This window comes from Emys orbicularis, chromosome 4, assembly GCF_028017835.1.
Source record: "Emys orbicularis isolate rEmyOrb1 chromosome 4, rEmyOrb1.hap1, whole genome shotgun sequence".
In the NCBI taxonomy this organism is placed as follows: domain Eukaryota; kingdom Metazoa; phylum Chordata; order Testudines; family Emydidae; genus Emys; species Emys orbicularis.
The window spans coordinates 25,019,696-25,035,528 of NC_088686.1; the positions used below are offsets into that span (position 1 = coordinate 25,019,696).

Consider the following 15,833-nt stretch of genomic DNA (forward strand, 5'->3'; position numbering starts at 1 on the left):
AAGTCCTGAACCCCTAACAATTAAAAGTTACCACCTGGTGAGCAATAACAGAATTGGAAATGTAATATCGCCTGGCACATAATGGTATTACTCATGTGAGCAAAACTGTACATGTGTTGGTGTGTCTGCAGGATTAGGCACTACATTTTTACAAGACCCGATGTGCATACTTGCACACAACATCTGTTGAAGCCAACTGGCAAGTTCTTTGGGACAGGGACTGTCATTTACTATGTTTAAATAGTGGTTACCACAACAGGGCAACATCCTGCTTGACCTCTAGATGCTACTAAAATATAAATGTTTAAATAAAATAATTTTTGCACACATCTGGGGCAGAATTTGGTTCAATGTTTCTCACAGCAGCATGACATTTACAGAGCAGATGGTCCTAGGATTTCAAAAGCATTACTTCGTCCTAATTGAGTTCACCTTATTTTATGGCTTTGGAACAGCAGGATGAAATATCTAATTTTAAAAGTCAAACAATGTTGCAACTATTTTGAGCTAGTTTTTGTGCATTTGAAAACCACCAATCATCAAAGGATTTTGCAAAATAGTAAAACCTTCTGGACCAGATTTTAGGGAGTGCCCACACTCACAATTCAAGGCAGATTTTCATAAGACCTCAACTCACCTTTATGCACCGAAATGGAGTTGGTCAGAGTTTCAAAAGTGGTCACTGAAAACAATGGAAGATGCTGGCTACTAAGCATTTTGGTACATCTGGCCATGTATTCAGACACCTAAATGGAAGTTGTTGGTTGCTGAGCACTTTTGAAAAAATCTAGTCCTTTTGGTGTAAAGAAGAAATTAATAAAACAGAGTTCTATTCAGTGTCAGTCCATTTATAGTTGGCTGTTCTCAGTGGTGGCAGATGACAGAACAAGGAGCAATGGTCTCAAGTTGCAGTGGGGGAGGTCTAGGTTGGATATTAGGAAACACTATTTCACTAGGAGGGTGGTGAAGCACTGGAATGCTTTACCTAGGGAGGTGGTGGAATCTCCTTCCTTGGAGGTTTTTAAGGCCTGGCTTGACAAAGCCCTGGCTGGGATGATTTAGTTGGGAATTGGTCCTGCTTTGAGCAGGGGGTTGGACTAGATGACCTCCTGAGGTCCCTTCCAACCCTGATATTCTATGATTCTATGATAGTTTCATAAAAAACAGAAATTAGACATACAAAAGCCCTATTTGTCCTTCTATGCCACTCTTTCTAATACAGAATTGTTTCCTACGCTATAAACTCCTGTGCTTTTTCAAGCCCATTTTTCAAATTACTTGAAGGAAATGAGGCCTTCCACCACTCTCTTTGAAGACTAACAAAACTCACTGTTTGGAAGCTCTTCCCGATACAATACTTAGCACTTCTGCTGTGCTTTTAATCTACTAAATTGAAGACTATTCCACAGTCTGATTGATCTAATGATTCCAATTTCCTATTACTCATCTTAAATTTCATTGCTCATTCCCATAGTTATAACCTCTTGTATCATCCTAAACAATGCTCTCTCTCCTTGATGTTATACTTTCAAATACCTATCTATTGCTCCCATTAATTGCAATTGTACTAAGCATACATAATTAGTTCTATTCATCTTCAGTCTCGCCAATCATTTAATAATTTTTCTTGCTCCCCTCTGAATTTATTTTTTCCAATTCCCAAACATTATTAATTTAATCATGTATTTCATGTGCTGCAGATATAATCTGAGCTAAAAGGTTTACTGTAAATGTTAGTCAATTCATATATTTAAAAAGATAAGCTGATTATGAAAACATAAATAGTACAGTGAATGTGTTGTTGCTAAGACTTCAATGGAAATTACTTGTTCATGCAGGTAATGCAGAACCCCTCCTCCCCTCCCAAGGTGGAAAGAACAGCCAGCCTGTATATTTCAGTCCAATTAACAATTTCTTAGCTTAAGGCTATCTGTTAGTTATTTTAAACCTTTCCCAACCTTTTTTTGGGGGGGGTGCGGTGGGGGGGAGGAGGCAACAACTAAATCATATAGGCCTAGACTTGATCTATTATGGACTTTTTTGTGGCACAACACTATAGTTTTATTTGAGCATGTCACATATACTAATTTATCCACAATATCCAAGAGCAACAAGGAAGTATTATCCTTATTTTACAAAAGGGTAAACCTGAGGCAACAACAGGTTAGTGACCTGGGTGATGCAGGAAGCGTCTTGTAGAATCAGGTAGAAAATACTGACCTTCAACTCACAAGACAATGCCTTAACCAAAATACCATAATGGTCCTATATCAATGTACAGAGCGCAGGAGGGAAAGAGTACAAGAAACCTTTCCCATTGCCCTGTGCAAGAAGCGAGCCATAATCTTGACCTTATGTTCCTTTAGCTCAGGGACACTGGATCTCCTGTGATGGCAGCATCATTAAAACCCCCAAAAGAGAGTAGGTGTGATGGAACCATTGTCCTGTGCAGGTGAGCTGCCTTCTTGAAGCTGAGGAGCATCTCAGTGGCCACGTTCCCCCAGAGTTCCAGCTGGGAAATATGCCTCCACAACAGCACTTTGAGTTGTATCCACAATTTATCTCAGACCTCCCAGCCCTAGAGGTTGAGTATAAAATTTCTAGTGGCTTGACTCTGAATAAGTGAATGTCTCAAAGCTGCTGAAGTAGCTCTGCTACTTGAATTTTATACGAGAAAATAGTTATAAACTATGGGATTTAGCCATTAAAAGTGTTGGCTATCTGAAAGAGAGAAGGCAAAGTAAAATGTTACGATTTATTAACTATTGTGATTATCTGTGCAAGGAAACCAAAGATGAAATGCTCAGAGACTAAGCAACAGAAGCACTTTAATAATGGGTTAAAAATTCTAGATTTTAAATGACTAAATTTGTACATGCAAAAAATATTTTGCTCAGTGGGTAAGAAATTCCAGAAACATAACCACTGCCTTTAGTAATTATTGTTAATTAACTAGCAACGTGGCTCTATTTCCAAATGTGACATTTAAAGCACATAATGTGACTGTGCATATTCACAAAGATAATTACATTCATCTGCTGCAAGGCCTTGATTCCAGCATATCTGAAAACACCTCTTAAACTATCATTAGACCTGTAATCAAGTATTTTGTTGCTTTGTAAAATGAGATGCCTTTGCTTACCTGCTCTTATAGAGATATGTATAGAAGCTTACGTGAGAGGTTTTAGCAACGAAATTCCCCTTAATGCCAAAGGTAACTGTGTAGAGAGACTCCTACTCATTGAATAGAGAAAACGGTCCTTAATTTTTCTGATCGCTCCTGTTCAATTCCACCTCTTCCCGCAGCCCCCATTGGCCTGGAACGGCGAACCGCGGCCAGTGGGATCTGCGATTGGCCTAACCTGCGGACGCTGCAGGTAAACAAACCGGCCCAGCCCGCCAACGGATTTCCCTGACAGGCCGCGTACCAAAGGTTGCCAATCCCTGCTATAGACAATGTGGTAGGCATAAGTCAGGGGCTGGGAAAACTGGTTATACGCTCATTATGAACATTGCTCTTTCATTCTTGATCTCTTGCAGGGTTTTCAAACTTGAAAGTTGGCAAAAAGATGACCCTGGGGACACAGCAACAAGACAACATCAAAAGCCTTCACATTTTCACCTTTTTGTCTTTTGAAGAATGTTTTCTCTGGAAATTAAGAGACTCATCACTGGAACAACTTATGCACTGAATAGAAGATGGCAGACTGATATGTTTAAGCTCCATTTGGTAGGTCCTAAGGTGCATCTGCTGAGCCAACTATATCGTACTCTGATCTACTATATCGTACTCTGATCAGAAAAACATAAGAATGGCCACACTGGTCGTCTAGCTCAGTATTGTGTCTTCCATTGAGTCGCAGTTTCTGGTAGTTAGAGGTTTAAGGACACCTGGACCATAGGGTTGCGTCTCTGACCGTCTTAGCTAATAGCCATTGATGGGCCTATCCTCCATGAACTTACCTAACTCTTTTTTGAACCCAGTTATACTTTGGCCTTTACAACATCCCCTGGCAATGAGTTCCACAGGTTGACTGCTTTGTGTGGAAAAAGTACTTCCTTATGTTTGTTTTAAACCTGCTGCCTATTAATTTTATTGGGTGACCCCTGGTTCTTGTGGTATGTGAAGAGGTAAATAACACTTCCTTAGTTACTTTCTTCACACCATATTTTATAGACCTTTATCATATCATATCCCCCCTCAGGCATCTCTTTTCTAAGATGAACAGTCACAGTCTAATTATAATTGTTCCCTTCTCTGTACTTTTTCCAATTCTAATATATCTTTTCTGAGATGGGGCAACCAGAACTGCATGTACTATTCATGCTGTGGGCATACCATGAATATCTATAGGGGCATTAAGATATTTTCTGCTTATTATCTCTCCCCTTCCGAATGGTTCCTATCATTCTGGTAGCTTTTTGACTGCTGCCGCACATTGAGCAAATGTTTTCAAAGAACACTCCAAGATCTCTTTCTTGAGTGGTAACAGCTAATTTAGACTCCATCATGTTGTATGTATAGTTGGGATTATGTTCACCAATGTGCATTACTTTGCATTTATTAACAAAATTGCAGCTGCGATTTCCTTGTCCAATAATCCAGCTTTGTGAGATCCCTTTGTAATTCTTGACAGTCAGCTTTGGACTTAATCTTGAGTAATTTTGTATCATCTACAAACTTTGTCACCTCGCTGTTTACCTCTTTCTCCAGATCATTTATGAATATGTTGAACAGCATTGGTCCCTATACAGATTCTCGTAAGACCTCATTATTTACTTCTCTCCACTGCGAAAACTGACCATTTATTCCTACACTTTGTTCCCTATCTTTTTATCGATGATCCATAAGTCGACCTTCTCTCTTACCCCATGACTGCCTACTTTACTTAAGAGCCTTTGGCTTGGGACCCTGTCAAAGACTTCCTGAAATTCCGAGTACACTATATCAACTGGATCACCCACGCTTGTTGACCCCATTCAAGCATTCTAATAGATTGGTGAGGCATGATTTCTCTTTATAAAAGCTGTTGACTCTTCCCCAACATATCGTTTTCATCTGTGTGTCTGATCATTCTGTTCTTTACTATAGTTTCAGCCAATTTGCCTGGTCCTGAAGTTAGATCTATCAGCCTGTGGACCCTTTTTTAAAAACCAGCATGACATTAGCTATCCACCAGTCATGTGGTACAGAGGCTGATTTAAGTGATAGGCTACATACCACAGTTGTTAGTTCTTCAATTTCATATTTGAGTTCCTTTAGCTCCCTTGGCACATAGGATTTTTGTGGCTCCAGACCAGTGGTTCTCAACCTGTGGCCCGCGGGCCACTTCCGGCCCAATCAGCACAGAGCTGCAGCCCCTGTGACATCCTCATGGCCATACAGGTAGTATTGGACGCGGCCCATATAACATATTGTAAAAAGATTGAGAACCACTGCTCCAGACAATAGGCATTTGGCTTTTTGAAGAGAACGGATGACCTGATGCCTCCTGTCCTGTTTACATAGATCATGGACATAGTGTTGTACCTCATAAATTTATACATGTTATTCATTTAGGATGTTTGCAACCTGAAGAACAAAGCAGCATAGGAAATATAATATTGGATCAAGCCAGTGGGCCACTGAGTCCAGTATCCTCTCTCTAACAGTGGCCAGAATATTTTTGGACAAGAAATAAAGAGAGTCCTCCACGGAAGTTTAATTAGTTCCTGTGACAAAGTCAGACTTGACAGTTCTGAAAAGGTTATAGAATATCATTTGTAAAATAATTAAAGCCCTTTTTCCTATAAACTGAAAGAGGTTACCTCCGGTTAATTATGGACAATTAAAGGCAGCCTGTGACCTTTAAAAATCTCTTCCAGGAGACAGAGGAGGGATGGGAAGAAAGCTGCTGGTGGTCAGTGTACAGCAAAGGGAAAAGTCTTCTCCTCGGTAAAGAACTGTTTTCTCTATAAGGGAAGCCTTGTGTTTATTTCTATTTGGGAGGGAACCTTGGTTCCCATCATAGCCAGTCCCAGAGTGCCCTCAATCCTCATTGAGTAGTTGGTAATATCATTGGATATGCACCTTGAAGGAGGTATTCACACCTTGCAGAATCTAGCCACTAACTACTACCAAAAGTAGTCTACTCAGTACTTTATGCAGAGCATAGTTGCAATCTTAGCATCTATGTTCTGCTTCCTAAAGAATATACACCTCTACCCCGATATAACGCTGTCCTTGGGAGCCAAAAAATCTTACCACATTATAGGTGAAACCGCGTTATATCAAACTTGCTTTGATCCGCCAGAGCGCACAGCCCCGCCCCCCTGGAGCGCTGCTTTACCGCGTTATATCCGAATTTGTGTTATATCGGGTCACGTTATATCGGGGTAGAGGTGTAGTCTTAGCCATTTTCAAGTGGAAGAACAACTATATATATTGCCTTAGTTTTCTCCTTTTGTTTTCATGGGATGGGGGAAAAGGTGCTATCTAATTATGCGTACTATATATAGCAGCTTTTTAGCTTTGGTGGCACACTGGATATCAAAACTCAAAAGTCATATTATTTGAATAGTACTTTTGCAGGTCAGTATATTGTGCTTGTAGAATAGCACCATGGCTAGTGACTCTGCCAGCTCACCAGTGGGCTCTACCTCAAATACCTCCACTGATCACAGCTGACGTAGCACTGCTGTTGGTGTATTGCAGCACTCTATTCATTGTGTGTTATTACCTGTTTTTATTGTTAAACTTAATAAAGAAATAAGAACAAACAAAAAACAAAAACGGATAAGAATGGTTTTAGACCTCTTATTCCTGGATCTTATTATCCATTGAGGGAGTCCGCAAAAGGGTTGAAGAAATCTATGGAAAAGCTCTGCCAATCCAGCTATCACACGAGTGGCAGCTGTACCAAAGCATTATATGCTGCACCTGCTTGCAATGTGTTTAGCTATTATCAGCATATATACAGTAACTCAGGGAGTAATACACTGGTACAATACAGTTCTAAATATACCTAATGGCAATTAACTTGATTGCTCTAAATTAAGACTTCCTGCTGTGGTGAAAAATGATTATGGTTAAATCCCCCTATCTGGGGATTCTTTGTCACCCACAATGTTAGATCCTGGAAATGCCATTGGTTGACTCCTTAAAAAAACATAACCAGTGTGTCCTAATGGCCCAAATTAATTTGAAATATCACTTAAACATGGGAGTCAGGGTAATCTAGTGATTAAAGCTGTGGTCTTGAGCCAGGAGTCCTGTGCTTTATTTATGATTTTGCTACTCACTCACTGTGTGACCCTGAGCAAATAGCAGACCTGTGCATCAATATTCACTCTTTCATTAAACTGGGAATACTACTGCTTATTAGTCTCACAAGAGTGTTGACAGGCTTAATTGTTCGTAAAGGCCTTAGGTGAAAGGCACTATATAAACTATATAGTATATAGACCCAATCCAACTGAAGTCAATGACAAAACTCTCATGGACTTCAAACAGGAGCAGATCTCTAACAAACAATAGTAACTGGAAGCTTATGCCGCAGAATAACTTCAGTACAAAGGTAACACATATGCCCAGCAATATCTCAGAACTATCAAACAAGATAATTTTTTCTTTTTCTTTCTTTCTCTTTCTTTCTTGTTTTTCCCTCAGTTTGTTTCAAGGCCTTAAAGAAGGGCCAGCCTTAGCATTTGGGGGAGAGGGGGGTCAGGACTCTGAAATACTTGGCTACTAACTCCATATACGTCCTCCCCCTTCAATATATATATTTTACTTACTCCCCCACCAAAATCAGACTGCCCATTAAGATGAATGAACAAGATCTCATTTTTACAAACTATAGGATTACTATATGTCCCTATTTTCAGGCCTGTCCCTGGTTCCTATTAAAGGAAACTGTTTTGTCCTTTTTTCTGAAAATCTTGGCAGACTGGACTCCTCACGTAGCTCACAGCCAGCTGAGCTGGTGAACCTGACAGTAGACAGACTGAGCACAGCTGCATTTCAGGGACCATCTCCAGGTTTGTCATAGATCCTAGGCAGTACAGTAAGCAATGAGCCTACAAACAGCTCAACTGCACCAATTCCATATGCTGGTGGCAAATGAACCATGCTGGATACTTCTGCTCACCTTCCTTGTGCCACAGGCAAGCACAGGATCAAATTAAGATTTTCCAATGACAACAGTCTGTATTACTGTGGCAAGACTTTGTACTGTAGCTTCTTTTTCAACTCCTACTCAAAGTCAGAATGAATAGGCATTTTCTCTATCGTAGTAGCAAGGAAACTAAATAATCTATGATCTTTAGAAAAAATCAGGAACAAGATTTCAACTCTAATGCTTGGTTTGTTTTCTGAAGGCTAACTTCACAAGGGGCTAGAATTTTTTTAAATGAATGTGGAAATTTTTCATTGCATTTCTTGTTCCCCTAAATTAGGGGGACCCGCAGACAACAGCTCTCCAAAGCCTCAAAGATTAGCTCTGCCTTAATGACATTTAAACATATTTTTGTGTGATAATGCTGCTTACACTAAAGTTGATACAAAGAAACCAATGTTAACTAAAGATCTTCAGTATATTCCCATAGACTCTGACCTTCACTATGTAGTTATTTTATGCTATGCTCGAAACAAAATCTGCTTCTAATAAAAAATAAGTAAGTACACGAACACATTAGAAAGAATAGAAATGGAATGCAAATTTGTTTCTGTTACTAACACTGGGATAGAAATAATATCTTTTTCTATGGAATCTAAAAAAGTAGAGCAAAGCTTCTCAAAGATTTGGGTTTCCTTGACAACATCACTGACAAAGAGAGGTAAAGAAACAAGTGGAAAATACAATGCACCTTTCTTAGCAGATTTTATAAATGTGCATATATATACACATATACATATACGTGTGTATGTGTGTGTGTGTACACTGCATCTCCATGAAGCTATGCTCGTGAAAAAGAATACTAATTTAATTGTATTTAAGTTCTTTATACTAAACATAAATTTAAAAAGCCTTTGGAAATTTTTCAACTGTTGTAAAAGATTTTAAGTAAGGCATTCTTGAAATGTATTACTTTACATTAGGAAGAGAAAAAAAGTGACCTACTTTTCTGTAACTGTTGTTCTTCAAGATGTGCTGCTTATGCCCATTTTACATTAGGTGTGTGCACACCCTCGTGATCAGTTATCAGAATTTTTTTTCCCCTCAACGGCATCCACTGGGGTTGCTCAAGCTCCCTCTGCTGGCCAGGCCACTGCACGCTGGAAAAAGAGGGCAGGGCCAACCCCCCTCAGTTCCTTTGTACTGTATAGCTTCAGATAGAGAGGGGAAGGTGGGCAGGTTATGGAATGGACATGTACAACACATCTCGAAGAACAACCGTTACAGAAAGGTAAGTAACTAACTTTTAATTCTTACTCACAAGCAAAACATGCAAGGACATGGGTTTGGAGTCTACTTGAATAGTGATTATAACACAACCCGTCCGAAGCTAGCATCATCTCTGGAAATGGCATAATGTGAAGTAAAAGCATGTACTGATGACCAAGACAAATTTAAGGTGCTACACTTAGGGAAGAAAAAACAAATGCATAAATACAGAATGGAGCACTGCTGAGAAGGATCTGGGAGTTGTGGTGGATCACAACCTCAACATGAGTAAATAATGTGACGCTGTTGCAGAAAAAGCAAATTCAATTTTGGGTTGCATTAACAGAGACACAGCATGCAAGTCACAGTAGGTGAACAGTACCGCTCTACTCAGAGCTGGTTAGGCCTCAGAGTATAGAGGCCTAGAAAGGATGTAGAGAAACTGGAAAATCCAGAGGCAAGTGACAAAGATGATCAAAAGGATGGAATGCAAGCCATATGAGCAAAGGCTGAAGGAACTGGGTATGTTTAGTTTGGAAAAATGGAGATTAAGGGGGGGACATGATAGTGGTCTTCAAATACTTGAAAGGCTGCCATAAAAAAAGACAGAGAAACATTGTTCTCTCTTGCTACAGAGGGCAAGACTAGAGACAATGGGTTCAAACTACAGCATAGCAGATTTAGACTAAATCTGAGGAAAAGCTTCCTAACTGTAAAAACAGAAGGACAATTAAACAAACTGCCTAGGGAAGTTATGGAAGCTCCTTCACTGGAGGTTTCAAAAAGAGGCTGTATAGCCATCTGTCTTGGGTGGTTTAGACAAAACAAACCCTGCATCTTGGCAAGTGGTTAAACTAGATGACCCTTGTGGTTCCTTCTAACCCTATAGTTCTATGATTTTACATTGCTGCTTTCCAAATACCCATAATAGATACATACACCAAGAAGGCCAGTAAGATTGCTTGCACTCTAATAGAATGCACCAGTGGTGGCGGAGTTACTTCAGCTAATTGATAGCATAACCAATGCACAATAAGATCCAGGACAAGATGCTCTAAGTGGAGACTGAGTAGCCCTTAATCCCATCCGCAACTGCAATGAACAACTGCGTGCAGGCTCTAAAGTGCTAAGTACAGTCCAGGTAGAAAGCCAAAGCCCTTCTCACATCCAATGAATGAAGCCTCTCCTCGTCTCTATGTGCATGGGGCAAGCAGATTGCCTGGTTGACATGGAATTAGAGACTACCTTGGAGAGAAATTTTGAGTGAAGACAGAAACTTTACCCTGGTTGAAACCAGTCCACTTGGGGAGTTTTTCAGCACAGGGAGAAGGATGCCTGATGTCCTTGTCTCTCCTGTTCATTAGCAGCTGCCGCCACCAAGGAATCTGGGGAAGGGTGGAAATACAAATACTCATATCCTTTAGAGGGGACATAATACCTCCTCTCCGCTTGCTTTGCTGCGGGAGGTAAGAAGAATGGTGTCTGCAATAGTGCTTTGACTGGCTCCCTGGTGGCTTCATTGATCAGCAGATCCACCCGGGCAGAGGCTGCCAATACCAAAATGTCCACCAACTTGTGGAATCTTTCATTCAACTCCTCTGCTTGAATATCTAGAACAGAAGCCACCCTTCTCAATAGGTCTTGGTGAGCCCTGTGGTCTTCTGACAGTGGTGAATCACTGTCCCCATTTCTTCATCTGGAGACAAGGAAGAGGATGCCACAGGATTCTAGGCAGGTGGCTGCTCCATGATGTGTGGTAGGGAAGCTGTCTGAGATGCTGCTGGGTGTTTGGTACTAATGTCGGTACCAGCTAGTGCGGAATGATGTTCTCTGTGCCAGTAACCTCACAGAGGTCTTGGTGAGATGGAATGAGGTGGCTTGCGAGGAAGACCAAGTGTGGTAAAGAACGCCCCACAGTGTCCAGAAAGGCTGCTGATAACCCAACCTTGACTGGGCCATTGTCCTTTGAAGGTAGGAGCAGGCCAGTGTTGAGACTGTTGCACTGCCCACAGCTGCCAAGTGTCTGTCTAAGGGTATGACTTCTGTCTTGGATAGGACACAGACAAACATACCTCTGAGTCAGAGGATGAAGAGTATGAACCATCAGACATGCGGGGGGGAGCGGGTAGACGGGAACAGCGCACAAAACAGGTCTCTTGGGGATGTGTACACCCCCAGGGAGGATGTACACAGCAGTGGCTGATAGGTCTGCCTCAGAGGCTTTTCTGGAGATGCCTTCAATGGACCTGGCACAGGTTCTGGAGGCAGCGAACCCCTCTTTTTAGCTGGAACTTGCTCCACTGAGAGACTTTCTCCAGCGTGTTTCTTGGAGTGTCTGTCTGTCTCTAACAGGCTTAGGTACCGACCTGGCCAAGCATGGTACCAAGCCTGAGAAAGCTCTAAGCCTTTTCTTCAGCACTGATGAGTTGGACCAAGAAGGCACAGACATTTCTGGTGTGCTCTGCACCAAAGCCAAAATACTCAGGATGCTCTCCGCATGAGATGATTCTGGCAGAGGCCGAAGTGCTGCCCCCATGAATAAACACTTGAATCTCGCCATTCTATCCCTCTACGAGTGGGACTTAAATACCTTACAGATGTGGCATTTGTCACTGATATGGGATCCTCCCAAGCATTTTAAACCGGTCGGGTGTGAGTCACTGAGCATGGGTTTAGTGCAAGTGTTGCAGGACTTAAATCCTGGTTAGCGTGGCATAGTTTCAGTACTGAGCCCACTACCAAGGAACACAAATTTTAGCCGAAAGGACCTAGGATAACTAGCCTATCTACCTTAACTAACTAGAAACAACAACAGATGTACTATATACAAGGAATCAGGGAAACACAGTAACTTCTGTAAGATCGCTCTGACAATTGTCACTGGCAGTATGAAGTAACTTGGGGGGAGGGTTGGGGGCAGCCCCACTCTCTTATGCCAACATGCAGTGGTTTATGCCAGCAGAGGGAGCTCAATCTGCCCTGATGGGTACTGCTGAGGGGAAAAGTTCTCCGATAACTGTTCGCAAGGGCAAGCACACACCAACAGTAAACTGGACATATGCAAGCACTCGAAGAACTATTCCTTCAGACTGTGTTATTTTTTCAAAGCTTAAAAGTCATGACACTTTCTAAGATGTTCTGGAGACTTAAATAAGAGCAAGGAAAAACAAAACAATATACTTCCTTCCCCTGGACTGTTCTGCCAATCTGCCCCAGAGGAAAATTCCTTCCCGACCCCAAATATGGCAATCAGCTAAACCCTGAGCATGTGGGCAAGACTCACCATCCAGACACCCAGGAAAGAATTCGCTGTAGTAACTCAAATCCCACCCCATCTAACATCCCATCACAGGCCATTGGGCATATTTACCGCTAATAGTCAAAGATCAATTAATTGCCAAAATTAGGCTATCCCATCATACCATCCCCTCCATAAACTTATCAAGCTTAGTCTTGAAGCCAGATAGGTCTTTTGCCCCCACTTCTCCCCTTGGAAGGCTGTTCCAGAACTTCACTCCTCTGATGGTTAGAAACCTTCATCTAATTTCAAGTCTAAACTTTCTGATGGCCAGTTTATATCCATTTGTTCTTGTGTCCACATTGATACTGAGCGTAAATAATTCCTCTCCCTCCCTGGTATTTATCCCTCTGATATATTTATAGAGAGCAATCATATCTCCCCTCAGCCTTCTTTTGATTAGGCTACACAAGCCAAGCTCTTTGAGTCTCCTTTCATAAGACAGGTTTTCCATTCCTCGGATCATCCTAGTAGCCCTTCTCTGTACCTGTTCCAGTTTGAATTCATCCTTCTTAAACCTGGGAGACCAGAACTGCACACAGTATTCCAGATGAGGTCTCACCAGTGCCTTGTATAACGGTACTAACACCTCCTTATCTCTACTGGAAATACCTCGCCTGATGCATCCCAAGAACGCATTAGCTTTTTTCACGGCCATATCACATTGGCGGCTCATAGTCATCCTGTGATCAACCAATACGCTGAGGTCCTTCTCCTCCTCTGTTACTTTCAACTGATGCGTCCCCAGCTTATAACAAAAATTCTTGTTATTAATCCCTAAATGCATGACTTTGCAATTTTCACTATTAAATCTCATCCTATTTCTATTACTCCAGTTTACAAGGTCATCCAGATCTTCCTGTGTGATATCCCGGTCCTTCTCTGTATTGGCAATACCTCCCAGCTTTGGGTCATCCACAAACTTTATTAGCACACTCCCACTTTTTGTGCCAAGGTCAGTAATAAAAAGATTAAATAAGATTGGTCCCAAAACCGATCCCTAAGGAACTCCACTAGTAACCTCCCTCCAGCCTGACAGTTCACCTTTCAACATGACCCGATGTAGTCTTCCCTTTAACCAGTTCCTTATCCACCTTTCAATTTTCATATTGATCCCCATCTTTTCCAATTTAACTAATAATTCCCCATGTGGAATCGTATCAAATGCCTTACTGAAATCGAGGTAAATTAGATCTACTGCATTTCCTTTGTCTAAAAAATCTGTTACCTTCTCAAAGAAGGAGATCAGGTTGGTTTGGCATGATCTACCTTTTGTAAAACCATGTTGTATTTTGTTCCAATTACCATTGACCTCAATGTCCTTTACTTTCTCCTTCAAATTTTTTTCAAAGATCTTGCATACTACAGATGTCAAACTAACAGGCCTGTAGTTACCCGGATCACTTTTTTTTCCCCTTTCTTAAAAATAGGAACTATGTTAGCAATTCTCCAGTCATACGGTACAACCCCTGAGTTTACAGATTCATTAAAAATTCTTGGTAATGGTCTTGCAATTTCATGTGCCAGTTACTTTAATATTCTTGGATGAAGATTATCTGGGCCCCCCGATTTAGTCCCATTAAGCTGTTCGAGTTTGGCTTCTACCTCGGATGTGGTAATATCTACCTCCATATCCTCATTCCCATTTGTCATCCTGCCATTATCCCTAAGCTCTTCATTAACCTCATTAAAGACTGAGACAAAGTATTTGTTTAGATATTGGGCCTTGCCTAAATTATCCTTAACCTCCATTCCACCCTCGGTGTTTAGCAGTCCCACTTCTTCTTTCTTTGTTTTCTTCTTATTTATATGGCTATAGAACCTTTTACTATTGGTTTTAATTCCCTTTGCAAGGTCCAACTCTTTTGGCCTTTCTCACTTTACCCCTACATATTCTGACCTCAATAAGGTAGCTTTCCTTGCTGATCCCTCCCATCTTCCATTCCTTGTAGGCTTTCTGCTTTTTCTTAATCACCTCTCTGAGATGCTTGTTCATGCAGCTTGGTCTACAACTCCTGCCTATGAATTTTCCCCCCTTTCTTGGGATGCAGGCTTCTGATAGTTTCTGCAACTTTGACTTGAAGTAATTCCAGGCCTCCTCCGCCTTTATATCCACAAGTTCTTCAGTCCAATCCAGTTCCCTAACTAATTTCCTTAATTTTTTTAAGTTAACCCTTTTGAAATCAAAAACCCTAGTCACAGATCTATTTTTGTTTATCCTTCCATTTAGTTTGAACTGAATTAGCTCATGATCGCTCGAACCAAGGTTGTCCCCTACAACCATTTTTTCTATGAGGTCTTCACTACTTACCAAAGCAAAATCTAAAATGGCATCCCCTCTTGTTGGTTAAGCAACTACTTTGGTGAAAGAATCCATCAGCTATCGCATCCAGGAAAATCTGAGCCCTATTATTATTACTAGCACTTGTCCTCCAGTCTATATCTGGGAAGTTAAAGTCTCCCATGATCACACAATTCCCATTAGTATTTACTTCATTAAAAACATTAAAGAGGTCTCTATCCATATCAAAATCAGATCCCAGTGGTCTATAGCACACCCCAAGCACTATCCCAGGGGAGGCTCTAGTAGCTTTCTTCACCAATGTGATTTTTGCCCAAACAGACTCTGTCTTATCCATTCCATCGCTTCTTATTTCTTTACAGTCTACCTCATCATTGATATACAATGCTACTCCACTACCTTTGCCTTTATTTCTGTCTTTCCGAAACAGCACATACCCATCAATACCTGTACTCCAGTCATGACTACTATTCCACCATGTTTCTGTTATCCCTATAATATCTGGTTTCACTTCCTGCACCAGTAACTCTAGTTCCTCCATTTTGTTACCTAGGCTCCTCGCATTGGTGTACAAAGATCATAATTTTTGCTGTTTGGCTTCGCTCACATTCTTTACCCGATTAGGCACAGACATTCTACCGCCAGTATCACCTATTAGACTGGTATCTAGACTCATAGACTTTAAGGTCAGAAGGGACCATTATGATCATCTAGTCTGACCTCCCGCATGATGCAGGCCACAAAAGCTGACCCACCCACTCCTGGAATAATTCTCTCCCTTGACTCAGCTGTTGAAGTCCCCAAATCATGATTTAAAGACTTCAAGTCACAGAGAATCCTCTAGCCAGCGACCCCTGCCCCATGCTGCGGA

At 41.2% G+C, this 15,833-nt stretch overlaps 1 protein-coding gene across 1 annotated transcript in view; it reads right to left on the reverse strand.

Annotated features, from left to right (window-relative positions):
- The window catches only part of WDR25 (WD repeat domain 25), a 124,140-nt gene that overhangs the window by 68,789 nt on the left and 39,518 nt on the right, over window positions 1–15,833 (reverse strand). The gene's annotated exons all lie outside the window — the stretch shown is intronic.